Raw genomic sequence first — 17,088 nt, forward strand, 5'->3', positions numbered from 1 at the left:
CACAAAAACTGCAGCAGGAACAAATGTGACAGAAGAAGGCTTCCTGCCAAACATGGGGAGGGAGAGCTGAGAGTCTTCTTTCCATAACCGGACAGATCCTTCCCCAGAAGTGAAAGACGTCTCTTTGGAGAACAAGCTGTTCCCACGGTCACAAAACACACTCATCTCCAAGAGACAAATGGGGTGACCAGTCAGCCTTTAGCTTATGTAGTAATGCAGCTCAGTGTTTATGGGGCTTTGCAACAAAGGGTAATTAAAAATGAGAACACAGTTGAATATAATAGCAGCCCAAGAACAACACACTTAGCTTTGACAATAGACAAATGACAACAAGAAATGGAATTTATTTACTAAAAACTAAATAGAGCTTGGTTTTCTCTTATTACTCTTTAGGTTAAATTTAGTCTTGTAGGAGATTTAGAATATCTCAGAAGCCACAAATGTACTTCTAGCTCCTTATTGGGTTGCTTTCAATTGCAGCCAAGTTGTCCCTGCCAGCATCTCAGCCATAGTTTCAGCTGCTGTAAAGACAGGAACCAACCCACGTTATGGTCCTGGTCGCTGAGTAGCGCCAGATTCTCCCATCCTTAACAGCTGATGAGCTCAATTTATTACCTCATTACAATGGCCAAAGGAGACCCAAAGGAGTTTTTGAGAAATGGCTGATAAAACAGGTCAGATAAATTAGAAATAAACACAAAGACAGGCTCCAGGAACCACAACTTTTGGACAAAAGGAAGCAGAGGTGCCATATTGCAGGGGCACTTCTAATTATTTTTCCCATTCTTTTTTTCTCTGCACTCTTTTTTTCATATTAACAGTAAGTATGATTGTTAAAATGTTCCGGAATACAATGATATCAATGCAGCTTTTAAACAATGACAACAGCTAAGAGAATTTCAAGGGCCTCCAGGTAGGACTATAATCTTAAAGAGCCCTCTTCTGGGCTCTTCGGTGGAACAAGGTTTAATGTCTCACCCTTGGAAAAAATGAAATGAGAACATTTTAGACCAGCTCACCTAATCACATGTCTAAATCTTTATTGAAGAAAGAATGCCACCATATAGGTATTCAATATATTTGCAAAATTGACATCAGACCTCAACATAGCACAATAATAGATTGAAGAAGGAAAAAGCATGTGATTATCTCAACTGATACAGAAAAAGTTAGTGATGCTCAATACCTATTAATGAAAAACAGTTGTTAGCAAACTGGGAGGAGTTTGCTAACAAGAAATCTCAAACTTGATAAAGTTTCATACCCAACACTTGCAGCCAGGCTTATATTCCTGATGAAGAAGCTGACACATTCCTTTTCAGACTGGTTACAACACAAGAATACCCATTATTATGGGTACTATTGAATACTGTCAGAGGTCCTGGCCAACAGCAAAAGGAAAGAAAATGAATAAAGAATATAAGAATTAAAGAGGTAGAATTAAAACTATCATCATTTACAGATTGAACAATCACTTACCTAGAAAAACTAAGGGCTCCACAGACAAACTATTAGAGCTCAGAACTATTAGTCACCAAGTTTTTGGTTACAAGATCAAGCTTCTGTAGCATTTCTCTACATCGGTACTAACAACAAAAAGTATCATGAAAGTAATAACCCATTCACCAGAACAATACATTTTTTTAAAGAAATTTTATTGGGGAACAGTGTGCTTTTCCAGGACCCATCAGCCCCAAGTCAAGTAGTTGTTTCAACCTAGTTGTGGAGGGCGCAGCTCAGCGGCCCATGTGGGAATTGAACCAGCAATCTCAGCGCTAGGATCCTGCACTCAAACCACCTGGGGTAGCTAACTGGCTACCCCAATACATTCTTAAGTATTTAGAAATTAGCTTAACCAATAATACACAAGGTTTCTGTGGTGACACTTCAAAATTATGATGAAGGACCTAAGAGGGTCTGACTAAGTAGAGGTGCAGTATACTTTTGGGAGAAATGATTTAATATTATGAAGATGTCCATTATCACCAAACTATTATATAAATTTACTACACTCCAATCAAAACTTTAATTTTTTTTTTTTAGAAACTCAGTAACTTACTAAAAATTATATGGAAAAAAATCAAAGTCCACAAATATTTACAGAAAAACAAACAGGATTTGCCTCACCAGATAGCAAGACATACTTCAAGGTCTTAGAAAGGTGGTATTGGCCATAGAATAGACAAACAGATGAGTGGGACAGAAGGGAGGGCTCAGAAAAACAGTTTCTTGTGGGAATTTAATGCATGTTAATGGCATATGTCCATGGAGAAAGGACACATCGGTAGCAGATATCTTGGGAAAACTGGCTCTCTAAATGAAGAAAAATCAAATTGTTGCCTACACCAAACCACATGAAAATGGGCTCTATTCTGATGAAAAACCAAATGTGACAGGTAAAATTATAAAGTTATTAAAATAAAGTGCAGCAGAACATTTGTGTGATCTGGGTTAGGAAATTACACGTGAAACAAAACTCCAAGGGCCCAAGTCACATTAAAATGAAGGGTTTCTATTCAAGGGTACAATGGACAAAGTTATTAGACAGATGACATGGTTGCAATGTCTAAAACTGACAAGGGAGAGACTATACAAAGAATTCTTACAAATCTACCAGGAAATTGTGGCAATACACAACTCGATGGGAAAAGAATATGAACAAGCAAATTATGGGGAGAAAACTCAAAAGCTAACAAGCGTAGGATGATTGCTCACATCCATTAGTTTGAATCAGAAAAATGCAAGTGAAAACAATTGTGAGGAACGGCTCTACAACAATAGATGAGCACAAACGAAAGACTGAAAATACGGATTCCCTTATACCCCGCTGCAGAGAGGTGAGTGGATCAGCCATTGCAAATGACCTGATATTAGGTGGTCAGATTAGACAAGAACACGCCCTTGTGTTCTTGGGGCAGAAATTCTGTGCCTGGGTGCATTATCACAAGGAAACCCTTACACAGGGGCATAAGGATGCATGCATAAAGATGTTCATTATGTCATTATTTATGGGATGGAGAATTGGAGGCACCCAAGTGTCCGTGACCAAGGGAGGGGAATAAAAACATGTGGTGCAAAAAAAAAAGAAAAACCCAAACAAAAAAAACCCCATGTGGTACATGTACCCTCTGGCATATGATGCAGCAACTAAAAGGATGTTTACTAATACAGGTGGATCTTAAAAACACAGTTCTTAGTAAAATGAAAAATGCACAATGAAATGTATATGAACTATCACATTTACATATATTACATGTAATATTTTATGTATGTTAAATTAGTTTTAAATAGCACTTAAATACCTTCAAATGTATTAAAATACACTCACAGAGTCCATCTTCCTGTATATCCTGATTAGGTTGTTTCAGGCCAAGCATTCCACTTAGTAAAACTAAATAAGTTGAACAAAATATTAAACGTGTTTATTTGCAGAACAATCAGGAGAACGGCACAAAGGGAGGTGAGCACAGCATTTGGGTTGCATTTGCTCTTTTCCAAAAGGAAAGAATGAGAGACATCCTTTTCAGTAAGAGCTGTAAGCTGAGAATCCAAGCAAAGCTTTTAGCTGTCTTCCCTGCTTGGATGGATAAAAATTGGTGTTCTGGACCTAACAACAAAGTGGGGCCCTTGTAAACACACCAAGCTTTCAATGGGACCCTGAGGACTGCACACTAGGGAATAGACTGGCCCACACAAGACCCGCCATCAGCAGTGAACTAGCCTAACGCGGCAACCAGCTGAGGTGACTGCCTGCAGTGTAGCTACCTTCCGGAAGACAAAAAACACTCCTAGACGATAACACCACTAGGAGCTTAATAATACTATTTATCTTTCCCTTAGAGCAGGCCTGCCTACAATCCTTTCTCTCAGATCTGTTCATCTGAATACATCTTTATTTTGCCATTGTTTTTCAAGAGTTTTTATCATATTTGAAGAGACTCTACTTACACTTGACCTTTACACCATGTCCTTTATGTTTGGTGACAATAGTTAACAATAATGTATTGTATCCTTGAAATTTGCTAAGAGACTAGATCTTAAGCATTCTTACCACACACACACACACACACACACACACACACACACACACACACACACACACACACTGGTAACTATGTGAGGTGATGGGTATATTTTTATAATTAGCTTGATTGTGAGGATCATTTCACAATGCATATGTATATCGAAACATCAAGTTGGACACTTTAAATATATACTTTTATTTATTATTTATACTCAATAAAGATGGGGAAAAATTCATTTAGCTACACACTTGTGATGTTTGTAACAACAGGCTGGAGGAAGATAGCACAGCCCTCACACAGACAATGGAGCAGTATCCAGAATATATGCTTAAAATATCTCTAACAAATCAATTTTAAAATAGATAAAAAACTCAAGAGCAAAAAAGGAATAAAATAGAAACACATTTCACGGGACAGAAAATGCAGTGAAGTACAAGACTATAAAAGCATAAAAAGATGTTCAACTTTACTAAAAGAAAGTGTACCCAAACAAAACTGTGTATTTTTCAGGAATTTAAATCATTATGGGTTGAATTGTGTCCCTTACAATCCATATGTTGAAGTCCTAACCCCCACTCCCTCAGAGGGTGACTGTATGTGGAGATAGAGTCTTTAAGGAGGTAATGAAGTTAAAAATGAGGTCACTAGGATGGGCCCAAATCAAATGTGACTGGTGTGCTTGTAAGAAGAGATTAGGACAGACACACAGAGGGAAGATAATGTGGAGATAGTGAAGAGGCAGCCATTACAGGCCAAGGAGAGGCCGCAGAAGACACCAGTTCTGCCCCCGTCTCGATCTCAGGCTTCCAGCCTCAAGAATGGTGAGAAAACAACTTTTTGTTGCTTAAGCCCCTCTGTCTGTAGTGCTTTATTACAGAAGGCCTAGCAAACCAATAGACACATGAACAAGAATATAGACATTAAATACATTAAAACGGTTGCCGTTCAAAGGATGGAAATGGGGAATTCAAAATAGATGTAAAAGAATAATAAAAGAGGCACCTTGTGTATGGATCAATATAAAAAATATGCCCTGAACTGAGAAGTGTTATTAACTCAACCCTCTTACCATGAGGTCAAAAACCAAAAAGAAATAAAATGATAAACCGAAGCCCTCACAGGATTGACACAAAACGATGCCAGACATGACCCGAGTCTGGCAAAATGTTGATAATGGTCAAAGCCGGGTGATGGATGCGAGGCGATGATTACGTTGTTTGCTTTCGTATTTGCATATTTTCAGCTCTATTGAGGTACAACTGACCGATAAAATGGTAGATACTTAACGTGAACAACGTGGACTGTCCTCCAGCCCTGGCCCCAAGGCCACACACCTCCGCCTGAGCCCCCATATGCCTCCAACACCCCCCAAGCCACTGTCCCTCCACCAGAGCCCAGGGAAGGATGCAAAATGGAATGATGCCTGTTCATCAGAGCATTCCCCCAAGGTTCCAGCCTGTACCAGCATCACAGAATCAAAGGCAGGCTTGCCAGAGTCACTCGGCCACAGAGCTCACGTCGTCCCCTGGAGGGACACCTGGGCAACTTCCTCTGGTCAGTTCAGCGGGTCTCTTCTGTCAGAGCCTCACAGTCACCATACCTGTTCTCACTCTACACAGGACACACCTAGGATAAGCTTCTTAAACATGAAGTAAATGAAAACTAAGAACCCCTCCTAATAAAGTTTTGCAAAATGATTCTAACAAAGAAAGAAAGAAAGAAAGACGGAAAGAAAGAAAGAAAGGGTATGATGTGATGATCTGATATATGTGTACCCGGCGAAGGGTTGCCCCCATCAAATTACACACCAGCTCCTCAAATATTAACTTTTTTTTTTTTTTTGGTGAGAGCATTTAAGTTCTACTCTCAGCAAATTTCAATTATATTATACAATGCAGTGTTATCAGCTATGGTCACCATGTTATTATGTATTTTTCTAAATGTCCAGAACAAGATTTTAAAAAGGAAAAAACAATTAATTAAAACCAGAGCCAGAGTTCCAGGGCTGCCTCCTCAGAAAAGCCATCCCTGCTCAGCAGGCCAGGTCAGGGTCTCCGAAAGGCTCTCATCTCATGTTGTACTCACCCTTTGGGGCAGAGACCTGAAGAACAATCAGTTAGGAAGGGAAGGTCAATGCTCTTGGGGTTCCGGAGTGTTCCGAGAGGTGATCCGGGCCAAGACAGAGGGTGCACCCACGGGGACTTGGCTCACGGCTGAGAAGCGAGTGGGTGATGCTTGAACACAAGGCAGAGGCCGTGGCCATGGGAGAGGTGAGCCCGCAGGAGTCAGGGCACTGCCCTGAGGAGGGGGGCAGCAACCAGTAAGCCCGGTGGGCCCACTGCCCTCAGGGCTGCAGACAGGTGTGTGCCCGCAGCCCAAGCCAACGCTCCCAAGAGGCAAAGGCCGGCAGAAGAGGCAGGAATTACTTTCCTGGAACAGGTTCTGGAAAGAAAGCAAAGCCTATTGATTTCCCATGTAAAGTAATAGCTCCACAGTTCACAAAAGTTCAACAATACAGGAAAAAAGTAAGAGAGAACACCCTCCTCCAAGTCACCCACAGGTAAGGCTGGCCTGGCTGGCCCCTCCAGCCTTACATCTGCTCGCTGGGACGTATGGGTGACCCTGTAGGCTACTCTGGAACCCTGCTTTTAAACGCGTAAAACGGCAACTTAAGCATCTTTCCAAGTCCTTGTCATTCTAAGACAGACGTGTGAGAAAGCCAAGGTTTGTTTTGGAAAGAAAAAGAGGCTGATGAACAGAACTAGACACTAATTTTAGTTATAACCCGCAGGCGTCTTCAGCGGAGGCACGCGTGAATCTCAAAGGTCAAACCCACCAACAAGAATGATGAGGCCGCAGGACAGTCTGCGTTTGCAAAAGGGAATGGCTACTCTATCCACTAAATTAAGAGATCATCGTAAGGCTAGAGAAGATCTTTCAAAAGCCCCAATTTTTTGTTCATACGTATTCACATCTTTTGGAACTCCTTAAGAAAACGAAGTAAATAAAATTTTACTTAAAAAGTAAACTTGGAAGTTTGAAAAATAAAGGCAGACAATTTTCTTGGAATAAAGCAAGCAGTTTCTGAGAGACTGAAAATTGAGCCCAGACATCAGAGTTTCAAAGAGCAGAGAATCAAATGACATATGCACGAAAGGAAAGTGCTGTGAAAATGCAAATTATATTTCACTATTAACCTGCTAGTGTCCGTCCCTTATTTATCTGTCGAAATAACTTCCACAAGGAGGAGGTTGGATGCACTGGTGGGTGACATGTGACAGAATTGGTGAAGGTGAGGTCAGTGTTTTAATCACAGCTGGTGAGTAAATTTACTCTCTTATGACACATGGAATTTACAACTGGTACTTAATCAATGCAATTCCTCACATCAAGCCTCTTAACAAATGCAGTTTCTAGAATATTCCTCCACAGGCTTGAGTTTATAATCAACTCTCCTTTAGAAGATAAGGATTAGTGCAAACCTCGAAATAAGACAGGAAAGTTCCTTGCCCCTTTTGTTAAACACACTCAGAAATTTTGTTTTTAAAGATAGAGAACAAAAGTACTATGCATTTCATTGAAATTTTATGGTTTATTTTCATATTCTCTCGCTTCCCTTATTTTCTAAGCCAGGCGATGCTGCTAACCAAAAGCTTCACATTCTCAAAAGCATACGTGTAAATAGGTCATGAGCAGGTTCTCATTAAGTTCTGTTGACTCTCGTGGCCGTGTTTACACAACTTTTCAACAAGGGTCAGGTACAGTACTGGGGGCTGATGAACGCCTCGCCCATGGACAAATATTTCGCTGACGTCCAAACGCAAGGGAACAAGCCCCCCAAGCCTTTGAGTCCACCACTTCATCTCTTAGACGGTCACTTCTTGCTTACTCAACTTCTCTCTCTCCCTCTTCTTTCGCAAATTTTTGCTTCATTTTCTCTTCCTTGTCTGCCCTTCCATTTCCCTCTCTCCCTCCCCTGTGTGTCTCTGACCCCATGTTACCGATGGCGGGAGAGCGATCAGTGGGCTGGCTCAGTCAGCGGCGCTGGACGTCTAGCGGGCTACAGTCAATTCTCTTTATTCGCAATAGTTATGGTCTATAAAGTAGCCATGAACATGGAATCAGTGGCTGTTGAACCATTGCTCCTGGGGAAAATACAGGATTACTTTTCTGTGAGCCTCTGGCCACCACACTTTTGTCAACCGATCAATATATGACCGTGTTCTATGTGTGTTTCTGTTGAAAGACACCTGATTTAACATACGTTGAGTCCTTAACATTGAACTCACAGCCAGCAGTGCTGTAACTCAACCTGAACGAGGCTTACCTAACACACGTATTTTCCCCATGAGACATGTCACAGCCTCCTGCACTCAGGAACACTAGGCAGCCCTTTAGCGCTACACTTAGGGGCCACTTTAAACAGAAATCATCAACAAAAAGCACAAAAATATCTCACCTTGTTCCACCTCAGCTGAGACCGTGGCAGTTGGGGTTACAAAGAAATTTTAACAGGTCGGCAAATTTGCAAATACGCAATCTTCAAATAATGAGAATCGGCTGTATTTTGTTTCTCCTCTTTGGTCTCAGTCATTATATTCACAAAATATCTTGGGAGAGAAGGTAGCCAGGGAGGTACTGGGTGGTTTTCCACTGTACTCTGGGGACCCTACGGGTTGGAGGGGGCCTCAGAGATGGAAGCAGGGACAGCAGTGCCACGCACCCCTTCCCTCTCTTCCTGTGCCCCCCCCCTTTGGTGGCAGAACTGTTCCTCCCCACTCCAACCCCATTTTTCCACTGAATATAGATTTGCTGCACACACGGCCAGCCCAGAGGGGGGCGCCTGACCCACCTGAGCACCTGGCCTCCGTCTCCTGTCCTCCAATGCACAGGGATGGACCCTGGGGAAGAAAGCCACTCCTGTTTTGTCAGGACAGCACTGTAAGGACATTGTGAGCCTCGTGTCCCTATCAGCTATCACCCAGGAAAATGGAGCCAGGAGATGGGAGAGGGACAAGGACAAGGAAAGCCGGCCCTGACTGGGCCTGAGGTCAGTTAACTCTTCGACTCCCCAGTAACATGTAAGAGAATACGTTTCTCTCCTGAAGTAAATTTGAGTTGGATTCCTGCCACTTGGGAAAAACCAAAACACCCTTATTTGCACGCAGGGCTGGACAGATTGCTTATGATTTTCTTTATACTTCTATATTCCTCCTCTTTTTTTCCCGCCGTCCCCTTTTCTCCTTTACACGTTCATAACGCGGGCAGAATTGAATTCATTCTTTGCCGTGTTTCTTCAACCAAGTTTCATGTTTTGTTTTTTTTCTTAGTTTGAAAAGCAGAAGGATAAGTGATTTCTTAAATTATATGAAACTGAGTTCTCCTTATAAGTGATGATTGACTTTTCCCTCATAGGTGACTGGCCTATAATTTTTCAACTGGCGTATGGCAGATATCTACCCAAGTGATTTAAAAAGAGCAATACCATGCTCTCAGATGCAGCTAAGGTGGGCTCAAGGTGCAGCGGGGCCTCCTGGGGGCGCAGGGCGTCAGGGGCCGTCTTTGCCTGGTTGGCTGCTGACTCAGTTCCAGTAGCTTTCACTCCTGGGTGCCGCTGCCACAGTCTCTGGCACCGCCCTCTGATTTGGGAGCCCTGATGTCACCCTCAGACCTTGGCAGCTCCTGTGTCCCCCAGAACCATCGTGAGATTGCTCGGCTGTCAGAGTGGAGAGCCACCTCTCTCAAATCACGCCATCACTTTTTAAACCGAGGACTTCTTCTCATCCACAGAGGCTACTCTTGACATCATCATTTCGACCTGGAGGCTCTGTGCTTCTCAGGAGGTGCAAGCGATGGGTCCGACCTACACTTTTCCTTTTTTATCCTCTGATCTGCTTCTCACCGACAAAGAACAGTAGCAACTATTTGTTGAGTTCAAACTCTATGTGTGGCATTTTAGATACATTAATCCAGTTAATTATCACAACACTCATAAGGAGCAGGTATGTTTTTCGTACTTGACAGTGAAGCTCAGACCCTGAAGCTCAGAGAGGTTAAGTGACTTGCCCAGGGTCACACGGCTCAGAGATGATGGAGCCAGGATTCATCCTGTCGGACTGCAGAGCATACAGGTTCCAACTACCCCTGCTGTGGAGTCCAGGGAGAGCGACTGCTCCTTTGCCTTGAGAGCGGGGGATAGAGGAGCTTAGAAGGATGCTAAGAATTAATCTCCTAATTGTAACTTTCCTCTCAAAGAGGGAGCGTCCTGAACGTGAGGAGTCCTTGTTTTCCCACCAGCTGGCGGCCTGCATCACTGTTCCAGATGCCAAAACTGCGTGTTCATGGACTTAGGCTGGTCTGTTTGTTTTTATTTTGTACAGCAGACAGAGGTGGGACTCGTGGCCAGGAGACAAGGGGTGTGGCGTCAGGGGAGCAGGGAGCGCGTGTGGGCCTGGGCCGTCTGGCACAGCCGCCACCAGCCACAGGGGCTGCTGAGCACCTGACATGGGCAAGTTCACGTTGAGCTGTGCTGTCAGTGTGACACACAGACCAGGACTCAAAGGCAGCATGAAAACAAGAGCGTTACATATCTCACGGGCAATTTCTTTATAGTGACTATATGCTGAAATGATAACACATCGGGTACACGGATTAAATAAAATATATCCTTAAGGTTAATTCCACCTGTTTTCATGTGGTTATAAATACATTTTGAATGACATACGTGGCCCCCTTTTTGAGGCTCACACTACATTTCTAGTGGACAGACTGGACTGGACAGATTAATGAACTTAGCGTGACCACTGCCAGAACCTTCCAAGGCTGAAGGGGTTAGGCTCAGCAGGAAGAGAAAAATTCAGAAGATAAAAGCTCTCAGGATAGAAGAGATGTTGTAATGAAATCCTTCAGTTTCCAGGGTGTTAAATTTATATGCTCAAATATAAATAAAATAATGATTAAGAATCTGTAGCAAGTTAGAATAAAATGCATGCTTGGCTTAGGAGCCTAATTAGAGCTGTAAGATCATTGGATCGATGCTGTAGCCTGGAAGCTGGTACTCTTTAGACGGCCCCGGCAGGTCGGGCCTCCAGCAGGCAGAGTGGGCTTGGCCTCCATGGGCTGGTGGGTTTGGCCAACGGGAGGCACTGGGCAGGAGGGGAGAAAGGCCTGGCTGCCTATTCTCTCGGCCCCTCCTTGCTGGCCTGTGGGTTGGAGTGGCTGTGTCCCTCTTCCCAAGACCGTAGCTCCTGCCAGATGGCCAAAGCACTCACACAGAAGGGTGATGCACCCCTTTATTCCAAGCCCCTGCTCCGTGGCCCCCACTACTGTCCTCATGGAGTTCCCCCCGCCACCCCAGGCTCTCCCTCCTTCTCACCATCAAAACTGTGCCATCTCTTCCTCTGTATCGTCTCTGTGTTCAGATATCATCATGACGAAGGCAATGTTTGCGAATCAAGGTAGATTCGTCTTATTCTGTGGAATCAGCACATTTTATTTCAACCCACAGAATTCTACATTAAATATATACTCAACTATGCATGAACTCATCCCAAATCTCAGAACCATAATCTAACCTGATATAGTTTAGACAACACATGTCCCTCCTGGTGAGTAGCTGGGAGCGGGATGGGGTGGAGTGGGTGCGGGGAGGGCTAGGAGGGGAGCATTTTGACATGTCTGGCCGCCTCCAGCCCCACGACAGCCCCTGATAGCTGCAGCTTTCCTGTGAGTTTCATGGAGCCCTGTCTCACCCAGTACCGTGTACCAGTCGTTTCGACCCAACAGGAACAGAACATTGAACAAATATCTCCGGATGGCTTTTTCTATATCAGATATTGTATTGGTTTGCTCAGGCCGCCATAACAAAACACCACAGCCTGGGTGACTTAAACAACAGACATTTATTTTCTCACGGGTTTGAGGCCGAAAGTCCAAGATCAAGGTGCCGGCAGGGTTGGTTTCTGCCACGACCACTCCCTGGGCTTGCAGACTTCTCCCTGTGTCCTCACTGGCCTTTCCTCTGTGCCCACATCCCTGATGTCTCTCTCTGTCCAAATTTCCTCTTCTTGTAAGAACACCAGTCAGAATAGATTAGGGCTCATTTTAACTTCATTAGCCCCAGAGAGACCCTGTCTCCAAACACAGTCCCATTTTGAGGTCCTGGGGGGGTTAAGACTTCAACACACAAATTTTGAGAGGACACAATTCCATCCATGATAGATATAGTGTCGTTGTCCACTGTGGCTTCAAATACTGGCTGTGCCCCTTTCTAATTATGTCTCCAAGGGCAAATGTACCACTCTCCCTCAGCCTCAGACCCGCCTCTTCCAAATGCAGGCAATGATCGCCCCCCCTCAAGGCACGGGGAGGATTAAATGCCATCATGTGGGTGAAGTGACCAGCACAGTGAGTGGCACAAAGCAGGTGCTTATGTCATGTAGGTTCCCGTCCCTTTGACCCTTTCCGCCCCTTCTTTGCACCTGCAGCTGGGAGCTCTGCCTTGAACGTGGTGCATTATCTCTAAGAACAAAGGCAGGCTGCTACGGGGCACACTCTCTCCTCCAGATCTCTGGGCACCCAATGACCCCATCAGCTTCGGAGATCTCTGGTCCAGGACTGCAGAACCTCCGAGGGAGGCTGCTACACTTTATAATGGTAAGAAACCTACATATGCTTTCTGGGTCTAAGGAGAAAAAGGCATTATTTTAACATCAGGTTACAAAACGCTGGATACTGAAACTTTTGCCTTCTCAGAATTCACTGAAGGGTCACAGACATATTTCTAGTTTTGGTTGTTTTTTTTTCTCTTTGCTTTTCCATGTCTCAGCAACTATTTTTAAGGTGGCTTTTCTATGATTTTAGCTTTTCTCTTTTTCTCTTGGCTAAATAGATTTCCATAACTAACACATTTTCACTTAGCAGATTAATATTTATCGTCATTACTTACATCCATCGCCTGCTTTTATGAATTGGGAAATGAGATTTTTTTTTCTAACTGGTTAAAAATTACTTTACACCTTCATTTCAATTATATATATTTTTCTTTTTTGCCCTTTTTTGTGCATCCTCTTCTTCACTTTCAGTTTACTTGACATGGGCAGAGGACTTGGAGAAAAATCAAAATAGCATTTGACAAATACCACTTTCCCCTCTACCCTTAACCAGTGAGTGGCACCATCTAAGAAGGTGTGTTCACTTCTCAGATCTCGCTACACCATTTATGGTCACACTTTAACAAATCCACTCTGCCTGCGCTCGTAAGAGCTTCGTTAGCTCAATGCTTTTCTTTTTAAATGTCCCACTCGCAGGTGCTGCAGCCTTCTCGTTCCTGCATATGTGAACCCAATTCTGGTGATTGTTAATGGATTGTTAAATGATTGTTAAATGGATGCATCTGCTAAGTGACTCCCCAGTCTCTCCAGAGGCACCCACGAAAGATGCGCCAGTAACTCTTGTACAAGGGGGTGCCAATTCACACATTGGGTGGAGTTTTGTCTAGAGGACAACAGAGGTCCTTCTCAATCCTGGGGTTCTAGTTGTCTACAAAATGCCTCACTCTCTAAGTTAAACTGATGTTTTTCTTTGCCACAGAGTCCATCAATAATCCATTCTGCTTTCATGGTTAAATATTCTCAGCACCTTAGGGTACAGCACCTTACTTTTCCTTCTGAAAAAGAGAGGAAACAATATTAAACTAAAAATGGAAAAACTCAGCTTGGAAATGAAAATCTCTTCATAGGACTGGGTAAATACACACAAGAGAACTGAAAAATAGGATGCTGGGAGTTTTGCCCATGACTTGAATCATTTTGTGTCTGCTAACATGGAATCTGGAGGATGTGGTACCAAGTTCATAGGGAGTTTATGTTGTGCCACTAGGCAAGATGGACGTGTGTCTTCACAACATCCAACATGGGCCTACACACTGCATGCCAGGGACTTGTGACAGTCAACATTCATTAAGTGACTGAATGAATGAATAGCATGGTCGAATAAGAATGATTATATTCTCCTATGTATGTGGCCTGGTCCTCCATCTGACAGAATCCTAGAGTCTATATCTTCTCCCTCTTTGAGAAATGAAGAAACTGAGACCCAAAGAGGTTATATGGATTGGCTGATATCCCACTGTGGTAAGGCTCTCTTTCTGACCCCCAGTGTTTTTTTTCAACAACGCTATTTTTTCAACAACGCTAACCTTCCGAGTTGCCTTGCATGGTGGAGGGGGTGCTAACAGGACATGTACCCCTGGATCTCTCACTAAGTGACATCTGGGACAGAGACTCTTACTCCATCTGTACTGACTTTTTCTCATCCATACAAATAGGGAAAAGATGCCTGCTATACAAGCCACCCCACTAAAGGTGGGGAGAGGGGTCCTCCAGATGAGACTGTGGGTAGAATTTGAAGAAGTAAACCGACATTAAAAACCAGTGACTGACATTATTTTACTAGCATTTTCTTCTTTTGTGTCAACTGAAAGCTACTTAAGGTGATCTTTCTTTCATAATTTTGGTATAACTGGATATTTGTTAGGAAAACTTTCTCCTGGCTGTCTCTGAATTCTTTGTTTCATGTTAAAAATCCTGGGTGGTGGAAAGAATGTGGGTTGGCCAAGAGTATTGAATTCTAGAGGGCATTGTACCATAACCTGGCATGCCAGAGAAATTACAAAACAAAAAATGTGGGTGGCCGTGACACCACCGCAACCTCAGTGGCCAGCCACAGAGACATAAAGAATCTTGGAGGAAGTTATATTTTGGTTACAGGCAACCACAAGGAACTTGCTATCACAAGTTGCCACATGGTTGTAATTCATCTGCAAAGAACAAGATTTTCTTTGGGCCTGAGAGTCATTATCTAAAATCTGTGTTCTCCTTTGAGTGCGTGATAGACACAAGATTATCTATTAATGCATTATTCTCACAATTCTATAAGAATGGAGTACATGAGAGCCATATTCTTTACTTCATTCTCACACTCTCAAGCCTTTAGATTCCTCTGTCTTAGCTCACTGCTGTCAACTTGTTAGTTTAGAAAGCTTAAATCCTTCCATGAGAATTGTGGGGCCCCTGCACCCATTCCTCACCCATCAGATTGGCAAAATTTCACAAGTTGGACAATACACTCTTCTGGCAAGGTTATAGGAAACAGACATTCTCATACATTGCTGGTGGGAATGCAACAAACATGGTGTGACCCTTTAAAAGAATTGGCAATATTGAAAAAACCTACTTATGCATGTGCCCTTAGATCCCACAATCCCTAGGAATTTACCCTAAGTATATTAGGAACGTACAGTAATTTACCTCTAACAACATGAAAATATAAATATACAAGGTTACTTAACTCATTGAAGCATTGCTTATAATTGCAAGATATTGGAAATGACCAAAATGCCCAAGCAAGGAAATCTACTCAACCAAGGAAACTGGCTCAGTGAACCCTGGCACATACGTACAATGGAATACTACACAGCTGTGAAAAAGAATGCGGTACATGTAGATTTTTCCTGGCTCTGTCAGCTGAGAGAGCCTAGACGCAATGACACTCCAGTAGCTACAAGCACAGTTATTTCCCCAGACCTGGGTTTCTGATACCGTTCTCCAATGAAAGGAACCAGGGCTCCTTGGAGAAGTGGCTGATTCTAGGACTGGGGCAGGAGACATACAAGACAAGCCTAGGACATCTTATTCTGCTGGAAAGTAATGAAGAACGTTAAAAAAAAAAAAACCACACACACAACCTTATGTCAAAGGGACAAAGGAATCACTGAAAGAGCTCCCAATGAGCAACACTGGAGCTATCAGAGCAATAAAATATAGCACTGTTGGATTATAATCCAACATAAAATGACTATCCACGAGTCCATATTGGCATAAATAAATGATTCAATAAATAAATAAATTGGAGAGAATAGACAGATTTCCCATAGAGATGAACTCTAAATAATTACGTAAATAAATACTCTGTCCTCAAGGTGGGGGCTCAAAATCCCCACCCCTGCAGTATGGATCATGCACATGGTGACTTCCTTCTGAAGAGCACAGTAGTAACGGGGAAAGAGTAATTATACAGTAGAGAAAGCTGACACGCCTCCTCAGGCCAGGGGGTCAAGATCAGCCTCATCGATGACAAGTCATGTTGATGGCACGCCCCTTTGATTTGTTGTGAAAAGCATGGCACTTCGTCTCCACCGTTTCCTCCCACTCATAACCCCAGCCTAATCACGAGAAAAACAGAAAAATGCCAATTGGGATATTCTATAAGATACCTGACCAGCGCTCCTCAAAACTGTCATGTCACAACCAAGAGGTTCCTAAGGAGACATGATAAGTAAATGTAATATGGTGCCCTAGAAGGGACCCTGGAGAAGAAAAAGGACATTAGGTAAAAACTAAGGCAATCTGAATCCAATATCTACCTTAGTTAATAAAAAAGTGTCAATATTGGTTCATTAATTGTAACAAATGTACTATGCTAATGTAAAATGTTAATTATAGGGGAAATTGAGTGTGGGATATATGGGAACTCTCTATTAGCTTTATAATTTTTATGTAAATCTACACAACTCTAAAGTAAAACGTTTATTTTTTTTTAAAGTCAAAAAAACTTAAAAAAAATAATGAGGAACTGCTTTATGAATGGATATGGAGGGATTTGCAGAAGATATTAAAATGGGTGGGGGAGGGGGGAAGTGTTTACAGGGAAATTTACAATGCTAAACACAAACATTAGAAAAGAAAAAAGTTTTCAAATCATTCTCAGCTTCCAGCCTAAGGAACTAAAAATACAAAACAGAACAAATTAATCCCTAGTAATAAATATCAGAGAGAAATCAAAGAAAGAAACAAACAAAAACAGAAAAAAAAAATAGACAAAAATCAATGAAACCAAAGCTGGTTCTTCAAGAATATCAATAAAATTGCTAAACCTCTGGGCAGATTGCCTGGGGGGAGGGATGGAAGAGAAGCCACGATTTATCAATAATAGTAATGAGAGACGTGACATCACTGCAGATTCTACAGATATTAAAAGCATAATGATAAAATATTATGAACAG

Source organism: Hipposideros armiger, unplaced genomic scaffold (genome assembly GCF_001890085.2).
Source record: "Hipposideros armiger isolate ML-2016 unplaced genomic scaffold, ASM189008v1 scaffold_17, whole genome shotgun sequence".
In the NCBI taxonomy this organism is placed as follows: domain Eukaryota; kingdom Metazoa; phylum Chordata; class Mammalia; order Chiroptera; family Hipposideridae; genus Hipposideros; species Hipposideros armiger.